A 15,826-nucleotide genomic window follows, 5' to 3' on the forward strand; every position below is an offset into this window, starting at 1 on the left:
ATTTATTTGCCTTCCTCTTAAAGCCCTGCAAGTGATGGAAGCTGTTTGACTTCTGAACTTGAAGATAACTTTCATGAGTTGCATCTCATGTTGGAGGAAGAGCACGTGAAGGGGAGCWGGAAAGATTTCAAAGATTTTGTGCAAAGGAGATTAGCAGCAAACCATTAATTATCTGCTAAGGAATTAGTAACAGATAGAGTGCCTTTTTATTTATTTTATTTTTTTTTTCCAAGCTGAGCTATTGATCTGAAGTGAATCGCTTCTGCAGAATAATTGCAACTCACCTAACCAACGTGGATTTTTACAGCCTTTGTAAAAAATATTTAGAAAAATTAGCGCAGCTTTGTAGGATAAAATAGTGTGCTGGGATAACAAGTCTCTTTGGAAAGTTTTGGAAACTTCTTCCCAAGCCCCCATCAAATTACCTCCCAATTCTTACTACTCAAAGAGCACATCAAGTGCACAGTGCACTGTCACAAAGCCATGCTCTCTGCCCTGAAGGTTTTACAAATCTGAGACTCTCTGTGCAGMCAGCTCTTGTAGAAAACCTCTGAGGATGTGATTTCTGCCACCACCACCTTCCAGGAAAAGCCATGCACACACAGGCTTTGTCCCAGCTTATTTMACTGCCTTGATTCCCTCCAGTTTACCGGGGTGAGGGGGATTTACAGCCCCTTTTCAGCTGCCACAGCATTGATTGTGGCTGCTTGTTTGGCAAGGCTGCTTGTGTGTAGTTTTGTGAAATAATCAAGAATACGCTTTGACTTTAAGTCCGTCAATGATCTCTGAACCTGGGGCTTTGTGCTCAGAAGAAAACCCTTTAAATAAAGGAATAGCTTGAATGCCAGCAGCCCAGCTGTTTTTTTTGAACAACCCTCCAACAACAAGCCCAAGRGCATTTGCATTGGTAGAAACAAAAGTTGGATAAGGAGGCTGATTCACTGTCTGGCTTCTGGAGACRTTTTATAAATAGCTGCAAGAAAAACACGGGAGGCTTTTTTTTTTATTATTATTAGTTGATAAAACATGTTGACAGAATCCTTTTTGGGATTGTAACTTGGGGGCAGCACGTCTTTTTGGACAGCAGACACATGGCAAACAATTTATTTGCTGAAGAAAGCCAGATGCTCTGTGTCCTTGGCAGGCGATTTGTAAGATTAAGGGAAATCGAGCTTGTGACTAGAGCGTGGTAAATAAGCAAAATAAATAAATAAAGCAGCTGCACTGCCCACAAGAATCTCTTCTGCCCTTTTTGGCAGGACAGCTGGTTTTCAGCTCCTTCTTCCCTCGGGGTGTGACCGATGAGGAAGAGCCACCTGAGGGAAAAACGCTCCTTTTTTACCAGCTCCTTTTTTTGCCCTGTCAGTGCTGTGCTGCTGCAGAACGAGCTCAGAAACCTCTGAGGACATTCACAGCGTGTCCCAGGCAGGATTTATGGTCAGTGACAATCGACTGAGAGGGTGASAGACACACATGGCAGCAAATCCAAGGAATGTGTGTGTTGAGCATCCTCCATGGAGCGCTGCCTAGCCTGCCTTTGGAGCTGCTCAGGCACCTCTGGCAAACCTAGGATGGATAATAACCCGGAGAGCAAGGGCCAGAAAACAGGAAAAAGGGCCAGAAAACAGGAAAAAGGGCAGAAAACAGGAAATGCTGTATGTGTCCTTCATGCAGGGCTTGATGCGTAGCTGGCGCAGATCGGCATCGTGCCGCTGGGAGAAAACTCTTTGTATAGACTGAGACCAGCTGAACAGCAAAATTCCCAATAAAATAAAGTAGTTCTGTGAATAAACWAAATATCAGTGGAGGAAAAAACAGACATGATAAAGTTTGTGTTGTTTATTCTTCACACAGCTGGTCTTTTCTTAATTTTTCCTTCAGCAGATGTTTGTGCTGGCACAGCACGGAGATCAAAATACTGCACAGCTTTTGAGCCCTACCAGGGAGAGGGCAGGAGTGCTGTAAAATATCCCCTGGGCCAGTTTATGGAGTTTATGAGTCAAGGAGCTGGAGAGACCAAGCAGGAGATTTTTGAATGTCTGTCTGCAGCCTCTGAATCCCGCATGCCCTCACCTCTGCCGTGCCTGCAGGTCTGACATTGCTGCTTCTTTCATCCTTTCATCAGGCTTCCTTCCCATCCCAAATACTGACACCACTTCCAATACCCTTTGGGTAATTCCAGTACCCTTTGGGTAATTCCAGTACCCTTTGGGTAATTCCTCTGCTGCTCATCCCGATAAGGAGGAACTTGAGGAGGATTCCCCCATTTGCTGCTCCCTCCCGAGCGCACTTTAAAGGTGACAGTGCCCAAAAATCTTCCAGTAATGCTGTTACCCAGAGTTATTCTCTTTCCTTCACCCCAATAAGAGTCTCAAGAGACCAGGGAAGGTGTCAGAGGATGTGAGAGGATTCAAAATCATAGGGCAGCTCATTCATATTGGTCTTCTTTCCTTTTTGTTCTAGCAGCAAGGAGAAATGAATTACCTTCGTGTCATCGCATGCAGGTTAACCCAAAATATTTTTGTAATCATTTTTATTATTTAAGTTACATGTAGGGGACCCATTTTTTTTTATTTAAACAAAGAATTCCCTGCCCTGCCCAGAGAACTAAAGCCAGTGTGGACAAAAGAGAGAATGACATTTGGTGAACAGCATTTGGGGAATGCATTACATGGTGAGCAGCAGAGTTGCTCAATGCAACTAAATTTCCCTAAAGCACAGGAATTCAGGAAAAAAAAAAAAAGAAAAAAAAAAAAAAAAAAGGTGGGTTGGTGGCCATAGCAGTGTGATTTGATCATCTTTCTCAGGAAGCTGAGGCTTCTTCCACCTCCTCAAAGAAGAGATGTAATCTGAAATTCCTCCTGTGCGTGGGTGGAGACCTCCCTGCACCTTTTGTGGTCCTGCAGGGTCAGAGTGTGACCTCTGGCAGCCTGGGGGTGACAGCAGATGAGAAAAAGCAGTGACTGAGCATGTGGGAGGGAGAGGCTGCTGCCTGCAGCCCTTGGAGAGACCTTGCTTTTTCAAAAGTTCTATTTTTAGTGACTGTAATATTCTATTAATAATCAGAGGAGATATAATTAGGGCGTTATTTCTATTTTGGGGTTGTTTTTGTCTGAGGATTGGTTTGGAGTGCAAACCTTTGGCAAACTCCTGCTTTTGTCAGGGTTAGCACTGGCTGCACACGCTCATCCCATCAGCTCCAAAGGGGTTTTTGTGGGGTTTTGGTGGGGCTGACACCAGTTTTTCTGAGGCTCAGGAGTTTTCAGTTGCTGGAACCTGAGGCTGAGGATGACACAGCATCAGATAAAAGAACACAAACAGTCAGACGTTGGGATCTTGAAGTGTGTTTGATGCAACACTCTAAGAAATGCGTGTGCCATTTCAAGGTTTTCTGTGATTTGTCCAAGCTCAGTGTGGGTGGGCAGTGTTTTCTTTAACTGTCTCCCAATAAAACCACCCTGCACAGTCACTCACCAGACTGTTTATTCCTGGGAATGGCTTGCATCACCCAGGGAAGAATTTAACACTGACACTTGATGGAGTGCTGTTATTGATGGAGGAGAAGGTGCTGCAGCCCTGGGCATGCAGGGGAGGGCTCCTGCCAGCAGTTTTTGTCACCACTGCAGAGCTGGGGCACCACGCTTTGTTATTTATATCACTCTGTAAACAAAACTCCTGCTTTTCCTTCTGATAAAAGGGGAAGGAGCCAGAGCAAGCTCGCATGAATGGGGAAATGAGTGAGTGCATCACATTCACATGGATCAGTATCACCACTTCTTTTGTTATGCTAAGAGAAATTGGTGGCTGGTTTTTGTTTTTATTTCTGGAAAGTGATCRTTTTTAATCAGAGAAAGAGAAAATATACACCCTTCTGGAGCTGCTATGTAAGTTGTGCTGTGTTGTGGACAGAACAGCAGGTCTTTTTGGAAAAAAAAAAAAATAGCCATGTGGAGTTGTGTGTTTACAAGGCCTTGCCAAGGCTGGATTAAACACGGTAAATGGAGAAGGGTGGAGGATTTCTGTATTTCTGTTTCATTCCTGCTGCTCACTGCTGCCACTGCCAATGGACAGAAAGGAAAGAGGCTGCTGGGCAGAACTTTTCTTTGGTTGTGARCCCCTTTTCTTTGCATTTTGGAATTGACTGTCACTGCTCCATTGGCAAAAATTCACGCACATCTTTTGCTGGAGTGATCATGGTTGGTGCTGAACACTCTGGGAAAGCAGGTTTTTTACAAAATCAATCCACTAAGTGAAAATGAACTTCTGGGGGAGTATTGATCCTCCCAGTTATCATCTGTGGGAATGAAAATATCCATGCTTTGTCTTGAGCTGACCTAAGCATTTTTGTGTGTGTGTGTGTGTGTGGTCTGGACTTCCATATAACTAAGTCATAGCCCAGCCCTGATTTCCCCATTGTTTTACATTCAAGGCATGCTCAGAGCTTTCCAAKCTTTTTGCCTTTCCTCAGCAATATTTGTAACTTTCCACCTAAAATATGATAAAGGTCTTAGAGCCYGTTTTCATCTCTCCTTCACTTCTGAAGGAGTACAGTCCTGCCACCACCTTTTCAATCAGCTGTTTGAGAGTGGGGGGAAAGGGACTGTGCGGATAATTTCTCTGAAAAATTTGAAATTATCTGTGTCTGAAGCAGCTGGGGGGAATGTTAATGTGCAGAGGAATGTTTTGGGTAAGGGAAGCAGTGAAGGGTTGCACACATCCTTCCTTCTCCTCCTCCCAAAACCTTGCCAATGTTCATCAATACTGAAACGATGCCTTGGAGCCACGGTGTGAATCCTCAGGAAATGGAACAGCCCTCTGGGAACCCCAGACAGGGCAGGGATGCCCTTTTTTTCCCTGCTGTTAGGTTTTCCAAGGTCACAAACCCCACCTGGCCCCAGGTCCCCCCCGTGCCCACCGCTTCCCTCTGAACTTCCATCCCACGTTCTCTGGATTTCCTCAGTGATGGAGCTAAGGGGTGAGGATTGAAGCTGGTTGGTTTAAATTCAAGCCATATGAGACAGGAGTGATTTTTCTTGGACAGGAAAATGATTTGGGGAGTTTATAGGAATTACAATTGCTCTGTATTTTCATGGAGTATGAGCACAATTTGTCTCTCCGCTTCTCAATCTCGATGTCTTATTGGATTTTATTGGATTAGCTTGTTGTTCTTGGAATTTCCACATCCTGGCATGGGCTCAGCAAGCCCTATTTTTCACATTTGGTAAGCCTGAGGATTGCAGCCTTTCCTCCACAACGTGAAAGTGCTTGTACAGATGATCCCTGCTCATCTTTTCCTCCTAATTGCATCCAACACAAGGACAAGTCTCTCCATCCCTGCTTCAGTTCTCCTTGGACCCAGGCTGAGCTGAGCTAAAATCCTGCACAAACCAAGCACAAACATCCAGAGGAAGATGCTATGAMCATTCCTGTTGTTGGATTACAAGCAGCATTTCCACAAAGAGCTGGACACTGGCAAGTGAAGGACTGGCTGGGATCGAGAATGGGGTGGGAACGTTGACTCTTTGGGATTTTTATGAAGAATTAAGAAGAAAACTTSGAAGAACTCTCTGCTTTCCAGCTATCATGGTGAAGAAACATCTGATCATCCTACTAGAAAATTCCATGTTGTTATATTTTATACCTTGGCTGCAGCATATCCTCCCCCCGTGCCTGCAGAATGTCTGCAATGCTCTGCACAGGAGTCAGACCTTTCTAAAACCCCAGACATTCATATTCCCATCAAAATCCCAACAGTGGGGTTTTTCCATCAACAGATTCGGGCTATCAGTCTCAGCCACGAATGAAAAATTCATCAGGCAAARGCTGTAGAAGTCACACCTGACATGCTGTTTATCTCCAAGACTTTACTTCAGAAAGTATAAACAGTAGAATATTTATTTTCCTTCCTGCCATCTATGARGTTATTCAGCGATTTGAGTGTGCTCACGCACAGCTTTCATGAGCCAACCTTAATTGCACAGCAATGTGCCATAAAAACAAAGATTAGGCATTATTAGCTAGGAACCAATTTTACATTTTTCTCCTCTGACTTGAACTGTTTAAAATATAGGGCACTATCTCATTTTGGCTGTACATAAATATCTGAGTTGTCAAACTGCCCTTACTGAACCGGCCAACTTTTCTTGGTGGTTGAAAATCATAGTGTTTAATTGTGTCAACCGAGGTGAAAAATGTTATTGGTTCACCACCTGGCTGCACCATATAGTTAAAAACCAAAAAAAAAGTTAGGAAACAGAATGTGGAATTTGAGGGACTGCAGAAATTTTCTTCCCGCTAAGAAATGAATATGATGCAAGGACAGAAGGAAGAAAATAAACTTTAAAAAAGTTAAAAATAATAAAGATTACGTGTTTCTTTTCTCAGGTGAATTCTTGCTTTCTCCCTACTGGCTGAATCTTCCAAAGAGGGTGTTTATAAATAGGGTGTGATAGGGGCCCAGGGCATYAGGAAAAGGCTTCTGCCAGATTTCTGTAAATTTTCAGTTAGTCTGTGACAGCACAGTCATGAAATTGTTTAACAGTCACTGTCACCTGCACAACCAGAATTGACAAGTAAAAAGCATGATGGACCAACAAGAAATCCAGTTTTTCTGGGYTAAGTGTTTCCTGTAATTCTGGTGACCTCACCTGTCTTACAAGTGAGAGAAAAGCTGTTCAGTGGAGAAATTCACGGCAAGCAGGGAAAAAAAAAAAATCACTTATTAATTTTTAGTACCCACCAAATGCTCTCCATTCTGGACAAAAATTTTGGCAAGCAGTGTGAGCCATCTGCTCCTGGGAACAGGTTCCAAGGGGGTGGTTTCATGGTATTTGAAATCCCTTTTGTGTAGCTCCTGCAGCATTCTCTTCTTGATGGGAATCTGCTTGAGAGAAAGCTTGGAGGGGAGCACTGCCCTGTGTCAATTATCATTTATAGACAATTAATTCCATTTTTTTTTTGTCATGCACACAATAATGTGATGGGGGTTTTATTAGCACAAAAGCGACTGAGGAGTTTTTGCTCACTGAGCTACCTGAAATCACTCTCCTTTGTCCCACACAGACCAGATGTTGGGGATTTTGCAAATATAAGGTGAAAAGAGGGACAGACACAGATCCATCAGCCTCTTCTGCATAGTGTGGGCTATGAGATTTTCACTCAGAAACTCACACTCTCAACCAAACAGTGTGGTTTTCTCAACTCTCTCTTTTTGCTTGTCTTGAGCAAAAGCAAAAAGGCTCTTTTACGTGGGACGGGCTGAACTATGTACAACTTTTATTCACATGGACATGGCTGGGTGAAGTTGTTCCACATCTTCACAGCCTCTTCTGTTTAGGTGGGGACACTGCAGGATCTTTCTGGAATTTCCAAATGTGGACCGAGGAGGCAGCTATCAGCATTGCAAGACGAGAAAGGAGAGCTGTGATAAGCAAACCTTTGGCCAAGGAAGGAGATTTAAGGAGCAAACACTGATTCCCAGAAGTCTGGCTCTTGAAGAGGGTGAGATACCAAGTGAGGAATCCTGAAGCAAGGCTGAGCTCACTGATCCAAGCTGAGCAGCCTCTGATCTGCTCACAGACACTGTTTCATTCGAGGCCAGTGGAGAAAAAGGYTGTGGAGACCATGCATTGCAATGAGGGCAGCATTCTTTATCTCCTGACCTTTATCTTTCTTTGGGATCCACTCAGACTCTCCTGTTTCTGAGGGTGTTGGCCACATTTTATGCGTCCAGGGCTCCAATCTGGGTGTTTTGCTCACAATTGTCCCTTCTTCTGTCCGTAGGAGGGTCCTGCCTCAGTCAGCCAGGAGGTTTTTCTGTGGCTTGAGTGAGCCAGCAGATAACCTTGAGACATTCAGGGGCAGAGTTATGGTCCCAGCTCTCCTATTTTGTAAAGSAAAGACACTTTGCTTTGCATTCCCCTCATGGGTAAACCCTCCTTCACTCCCTGCTCTGTGCCAGCCCAGTGCAACAGGAATCTTGTTTTCCAGTCCTAAGGCGAGTTTTGCTGTGAAATGAAAACAGAAATCACCCAGTTTTGGTTTGAGCACACTGTGCTGGTAACAATTCCCTGCACTCTGGCATTCTGCTTGGCCAAAGAGCATTTCCTCCCTCCCTTCTCCCTCCCTCCCTGCATCCCCACTGGCTTCTTATGCAATTAATAAACATGGGGTGTTTGTGGACTGGGAGGAGGAATTGCATTGGGATCACATCATGTCTGAGGCCTGGCAAGCCTTTGTGAATCTGTTCTGGTCTCTGCTAAACAGAGCAGGGTGCCCTCCAGTCTGGCAGCAAATGTCTGAGGGGGAAAAGAAAAAGGCAAAGAAAACCCCCACTTTGTATTGCTATCAATCAGAGAACCAGGCCAGTATGGTCTGCAGACCCTTGACCCTTTTAATTTTTTATTTCTATTTTTTTGGGTAAGAGATTGTGGTCCTCATCGTGGTAGGAAAACAAAGCCTGTGGTTGGAACCACATTACACAATACTCAGCAAAACCTGGCACTTCTACAGGGCACTATAATGTGACAAATACGGCTGGGCCAGGAATTTTTTTGGGTTTTAGGGGAATGCACAGATGACCCAGCTCCCTCCTCAGAGAGGGAAGGATGGATCTGAGCACAGATGGGCTCCCAGGCTGAAAGACAGAAGCKGTAACAGCTCTAAATAAATGACAACTTGCAACCTCCTGCTTCTCCTGTAAGGGATCTTGAGCACTTTGATGGGTCTGGGCTCTCTCCCCAGGCCTTGTCCCCTAYATTTTTTGTGGAGGCAGTTCTGTGCTCCTGTCCTGGATCACRTTTCTCTGAGAAAATCTCTCAACTGTCAGATACCATCCCCAGCAAGCCTGGCAGGTTATGCCTCAGGAGATGCCTTGYTTCCTGGGACTTGCTGAGAGCAACAGATGGAGCATGGGTACACCAAGAACTCATTTTTTTGCAGCTTTTCTCAGTGGTTCCTGTTATCTGAATTTACCAGGAAAAGAAATCTCTCTAGAAGGGTGACTACCAGAAGGATAAAAAAGTTGACASGATTTGACTCAGTGAGTAGCCAGCAGCTCCACAGCAGAGATTGTAAAATAGRGGAGAAAAGATTGGTGATGTGACTGTGAGCAAGCTCCCACAAGACAAATTATTCCTCTCCCTCCCTTTTTCTCCTGTGACTGTCCATCTGCCTGTGTGTCATTCCTGCTTCCCTTTTGAAGTGGTTGAATTATTCCAGCCAAAGGAGCTGAGGGATGAAGATTTCAGCATTGCTGAGGTCCTGGGATTTTGTGAAAACAGACAGGGAGAATGGCAAAACCAGACTCTGGCGCTCCCAGTTTTCACAGATAAATAAATAAATGCTTATTTGTGGGTTCACAGGAGCCTGCTGCAAATACAGGTTAAATCAGGATGGAGGAAAAGAAATGTCTGGATGTGAATACAGCCACTGCTGCAGCCATCCCTCTGCYTGTGAAGGTCACATCCCAATGACCACAGGAGCCAATGTGGATTTTTTAAGAAGTTTGTCTTTGGAGTCCATTTTCCAGCTGGAGCCTCTCAAGAGATATGAGGAAGTAGACAGAAAAAAAGGCCATAAGTTGACAGAAATAAGAATTCATTGCTGTGAGCTTTCTCTAGTGACAGGGAATACTCCTGGCTTCCAGGGGAAGTGCCATTTCCTGGGGAAATATCCAGTGTGRCATAACCAGGGCTATCCAGGGTGCCCAATGGGGGAAAAAACCTGCTTGAGAGGTGAAAAATCAGAAAAAAAACAAATTGCAAACATCCTAACCACGGAGGCAACATATGTCTGGAATGGATAATGAAGGATGTGGTAAATTCTCCAGCCCTTGGAGTAAAAAAAAAAAAGACAAAAGATAGCCTGGAACTCCCACAAGGTACAAGGCTGGAGTCAGAGAGGGAAATGCTGAGGTGCAGTGATCAGTCTGGCTTGCTCTGGCCTTCAGAAATATGAACCATTGTTGTGGCAAGGATCTAGGAGAATTACCCCCCTGAGACAAGAAACAAAATAATTAAATAACCACAGTATTTTCAAAGACACGTACCAAAAATGGACCTTTTTTTTTAATTTTTTTTTTTTTTTTTAAAGCAGCAGCAGAGACTGGGGGAAGATCTTGGGGAGTGAGGAGGTTTACTTCGTTTTCCTGTTTGGGAAAGTTGCCCACTGTATGACTTCGACCCCAGAGATAAAGTTGGTCTTCTGGAGGTTCATGAGCTCATTCACAGACAACATTTATTGGAAGATTAGTGGAGTTTCAGTGTGGACTTATCCTGAAGCATTACTGGCTTCCAAAATGCATTCATCAGTCTTCAGGGTGCAGTAAGGCAGAGTCTTGCACAGAACAGATTTCACACAAATGGCTTATTAACAAAATCAGGAATTAGGGCCAAACAGATGTCAGTGTGACTGATTAGCTCCAAATAAACACAGTTGTGAGATAAGAAATAGCTGTGTTTTCTCTTCATCTCCTTGTGGTTGCAGGCTCGGTAGATGATGGGAAATGACACKTTGGGTATGAGGTAAAATGACTCATCCGCTGCTGCGACTCACAGAAGGCAGAAAAATTCAGGAATTTGCAGTCCRTGGGTATAAAATAAACAATGGACCCGATCCAGGAAATTCTGCCATGGCCATGAATCCCCCCAAGGTGTGCAGCCCTCCCTTGTGCAGGTGTAGGTTTWTATTTTGGCAGCTGAAACTCCCCGAGCACTGAAATTACAATAATTTTCACGGTGCCACACGCATTAAAGTTCTGATAAGCCAAAAATATTAGAAGAGAAGTAACAATTGTGTTCTCATGAGGCCATAAACATTAATTGATTTGGCCAAATGGAGAATTCGATCACTTTTAATGGTTTTTTTCTGTGAGAGGAGAGGTCTCTGTTACCCTGCTTGATCATGGGAATTACCAGGAGATGTGAAGTACAGATCAAATCCAGTGCTACAGGTCAGGGAATTGTATCAAACATGGACTGGCCACATTCTTCCATGCACACAGAAAACTCTCCATCCAGTTCATTTTCTGCACTTCTTTTCAGAAAACAGACAGGTCAGACTTAAGGCACAGAGATAAAAATGACAGCAAAAATTAGTTTTTGGTGCTCCCTTTCATACAAAATGTGATTGCTTGCTCAAACGTGGAAGAAATTGCCCATTTTWTTAAAGTTCTTAATGAAAAACTGGGATTTGCACTACAAAGTAMTCTGCTTTGATAATGATACAGATCCATGAAAGCAATTTCTAGTCAAACAATTACATTATGTTACTGTTTTCTAAGTGAAGTATTTGGATTTTTCAATTTGATTTTCAGTGCTGATTTTTCATTTCAATGATTTAAGAAATGATTTCCCCAAACCTTTGATGAACAAACCATTGTAGTAAACCCAATAAAATCATTCCTCGTTTCAACATCCACTTTYCCTTGGGACAGTGAAGCAGCTGGGGAGAAGGAAGAACTATTTCTGATCAATTTGAAATCAAAGTATCCTTGATTAGTACTTCTTACAATTTCTGTTACTGGTGGGTGAGGACACCAACACAGCAAAAACTCTACACTTGGATTGCACACTAAATTATTTAATTAGCCTTTCAAAACCCTGCCAGGATCACTTTGCTTCTYATTTTATTAATTTCCATGCTGAAGACGAACTCTGTTTATTCWCTCTAGAGGAGCATTATGAGAATAACATTCTCTCTGGTGTCTGGTGGTGTCATTCCTCGTGTTACCCAGGCAAAGATGTGAGCAGTCATCATTCTCCTCCTTCCCTACCCTGCTCTGACTCAGCTACTGACTAATCTCCAAAATGGAGGGTAAAGTTTTGTGCATTTTTTGCCCCTCTCTGTCCTGTTCTCYGCCCTTTTACCACCGCCTCTGCTTTCCCTTTGCTTTTAGTCAACAGCAAGTGTTAAGATAAATGTTCATTAATTAGCATACTCCCACTTCCCGTTCTCCCTGGGACCTTTAAACATCTTCGTATCGTGCAGATGTTACTGAAAAGCAWTTCTATCTAATCTAGGTTCCCAGAAATGCACGGGGTTATTTTTTACAYATTTGCACTGGTTTTTATGAAATAGTCTTTCCTGCGAGTCTGATCTTTGAGTTGGGGCAGATCTRCTTTCTCAGCAAGAATGCAAGCAGTCTTGAGGGGATGGGAAAAGAGGATTTAGTAGGATTATGCTTTAATTATCTCATCCCCTCTTTAGAAATCGAGCTGAAGTGTTTGATGTAAGCGACTTGTTGCTCCAAAGTCCTATCAAATCAAGAGGGAYGAAAGCAGAACATTCAACACAGAGTTCAGTTCTTACCTTGACCCAACACCAGCATTTCCAAAAGTTGTGGTTTGAAATCAGAATTCCAGCTGATGCAGATACCTCTCCCAAGGTTGGTGGAACTGTAGCAGTTTTTGCAGCTCAGGCTCTGTCCTTGCACGCTTTGCCATGAGTAGGATTGGTGCTCCTCTCCATTTTCACTCTCCTTGGTCAGAATGGTTTTGCTCYGCCGATGCAATCTGTGTGGTTTTCCACACTGTGACATTCCAAACTCCCAATGGTCCCTGAACCCCACAAAATCCATGGTGATGGCTCTCCTTTGTGTGCCATGACAGATTTCACACACCTGCTGGAAAAGCCTGAGGCCAACAATGATTTGGGGCAGCAGAGTTGTTAACCCGTGAAAGTGTGGGGTTTTAGGGTGCTTTTAGGGCTCAGACYCAGTTTTGAGGTTCTTCTTCACAGGGTGCTGTCAAAGAGGACATAAAAGTCACCAGGTGCAGGGCAGAAAATAAATGAGAAGCCTCTGAAAAGAATTTGCCACAACTTTGCAACCAGCAGTGGTAATGGTTTTTGGTCAGGGATTATCTCCACAGTTCTGAGTGAAGGCCAATTTTCCTTTCAAGGCACTGTATATTTAGTTATTTAATCAGGCTAAATTATTCCTTCTCTCCTCACCCACAGTTAGATCATGGCACAAAATTAAGCACAGCCTTTCATTCCACCTCCTCTTGCCTCTCTGTTTGACCTAGACTTTGGGGAGCCATTAAGTTGTCTGAGATATTGATTTAATAAGGGCAGCAGAATTAAAAAGGACAAAGAGACACCTGACTAATTGGCATTTCCAAGAGTTTTTTTGCAGTCAGCCAATAGGGATTTTATAAGGTATGGAGTATTTGTTTTCACATAAATTTCTTCCACATTCTTTCTCTTCTGTTTGCTCGGCAAACCTTCTGGAATGAAGTTCACATCTTCTCCTTTGTAAGCCTTAGACTTGGGAGGTAATTGAGTTGGCTCTTTGTTATGGGACCATGTACTCCTTTAATTGCACATGTGTGTCTGTGAACACACTATCCCTGCTTCTCTCCTAAATTTGATTTGGAATGAATCCCACCAAAGGCTGTTTTCCAGCATTAATGGATAAAAGGTYCTTACCGAGGGGGAAAGTATTCCAACACTAAATTTAATAAAGTTACATTTAAAAGTTGTTTCTTTGAGGAGCTCTCTTTATAAACACACGGTTCTGAGGATAATTCCTTACTCCCCACTGCGATTCAAGGATCTTCCATTGATTTTGTGATTTGTAACCAGTCAATTTTAATTTTGGAAATGTGTCATAATGAGATAACAATTGAGTGGCACGGCACAACACATTTACACTGCTGTCAGAATTCCTTGYTATGTCCTGCCCTGCCGTGCTGAGCAGCAATGCAAAACTTGGGGAGGATGAGATCCTTACAGGGGATAAAAATAAACACTGTGGTGATCTTTGTCCCATTTCTGGATTTAAGGTGCTGATCTTAAGGTTGTAATGCAAGCGAGAATTCATCTTCAACGYGTTTGTCTCAGGAGGAGCAGAACAAAGTGCAGGGAGGGAGGTGATGTGAGAGCCTGCAGATCTGTCCCCGGGGCTGATAATTCACATTACTCAAACCATGTTAAGCAGCACAGATAAGGTAAACTATACTTTGCAGTGCAGTGTGTCAGCTTGATAGATGACCATCCTGTGGGCTTTTTATCATTTTCCATTAATTTGGATTTTATTGTACGCCAAGACAGAGCARCTTATGGTCGTGAGCTGACAACCCGATCTTTTTATTCCATTTCTACTTAGCTCTGTTTAACACCAAGTCAGATAAAATAGCCAAGGATTGAGTTCTGCTTGAAAAAGGACGTCAAGATTAGGGTCAGCTGGTTTCTTTGTCATCCCCTGGCTGTTAAAAAATGCACTGTTCCCTTTTCTGTATCTTCTGGAGAATTTTGTGTCATTCAACCAGTCTCTTCAAAAGCAGCACATTTCCACATTTTCTATGTCTCAAGTCACCAATAAACTGGTCACTAATTGGAATTAATTAATTAAAGAATTGGAAAGCGGTATTTTCTGAAGAAGATGCGGAACATCTTTTATTGTAGTCTGCTCTAATGAGCTGGGGGTGTTATAACTATAGGTTAGGCCATAAGGACAAAAATGTTTATTAATGTCTCTCTTTCAAGGTGTTGGGATTTATGTGCTAAACTAGATTCAGAGCTAGACTAGATTCATGCCTTCTTTGAATCCTGGCTTACATCTGAGTTCTGCATAACATGGTTATAAAATAGCTACTGCTGAGGTAGGAGTAAGACAGCAATGGCACAGGTTTGTTTTTTCAGGGTTTATCCAGGTGGASCCCATCAAAATTTTGCTCGGTGATTTTCAGCTTTGACAAAGAATTGGAGTTTCTGCAATATTTCAATGCSTGTGAAGTGTCTACTGTGCATGGAAGTGTTTTAAACAGTTTTTTTTTTATCAGAAATAAACTGAAAACTGATCTTTTCAGGTGCTCTGAGTTGTATCACAAAACAGGTTTTTTCCCCCTTCTGTGAGCACATTTCTGGTTTAATTTGCTGATAAATTTTTGATGTGCATAACGAAGAGCCATATCAGCCAACAGACCTGTACATGGACCTGGCATGGTGTTGTATCAGAAAGGAAATCAATTTGGGAACTACTGCCTTGCCTAGACAGAAGAAAAACCACAAGAGAATTGTGATTTTATCCTCTGCCTGAGCAGCCCTGGGATGGCATAGTCTCAGGACAGCAGCAATGGAGTCTTTGTTTGTTTTGAGCAAGTTTGTTTGTTTGTTTGTTTGTTTGTTTGGAGCAAGTATGGGATGCTGAAACAGAAGAGAATTATAACAGAGGGCAATAAAATTATTGGACAGCTAATATTGCTGTGGCTCATTGAATTTATCCCAAATAATGCTCAACTTCCACTTGGTTCCATCTCATGAGAATGATTTAATATTCCAAAATTTTGCAGAGTAGCCTGATGTTTCCCCTTCACATTCTACCTCGGATCATYACTGAGAGGAGAAGAAGAGGATGATGCAGTTTAACTATTGATGCAGGAGTGAGACTGAACAATGCCAAGTGTGCTGAAGCACCAATTCCTGTGTGAGATTACCCATGAAATACAGTAAATGGCATTACACACAGTAACAACTCCAGATTTCTGCCCATTTAGGAGCAATGCCTTTTAAATCAATGCCATAGCAGTCTCTTCTTGCTTTGGACTGTGCTCTAAGTGTGAGGTGTCAATGTCCTGTCCAGGGGGCTGATGTGCCACAGGGCATTTCTTATCAAGCCAAGGATTTGCTGATGAGATCAAGGCATTAATTTACTACAGAATGAGGATTAGATCTTTGACACCTTTGCTTCTGCTTCAACTATTAACCAATAGTGAGGGGAACTATGGGGAAAATTTCCTGCACATAGTATTGGTGTAAAGTCTCCTTTTCCCCCTACTTTAGATGCTTTTACATTAAATACCTTTCTGGCTTCAGTGAATCCCAA

This window comes from Malurus melanocephalus, unplaced genomic scaffold, assembly GCF_030028575.1.
Source record: "Malurus melanocephalus ecotype Western Australia unplaced genomic scaffold, MMel_1.1 scaffold_578, whole genome shotgun sequence".
Classification (NCBI taxonomy): Eukaryota; Metazoa; Chordata; class Aves; order Passeriformes; family Maluridae; genus Malurus; species Malurus melanocephalus.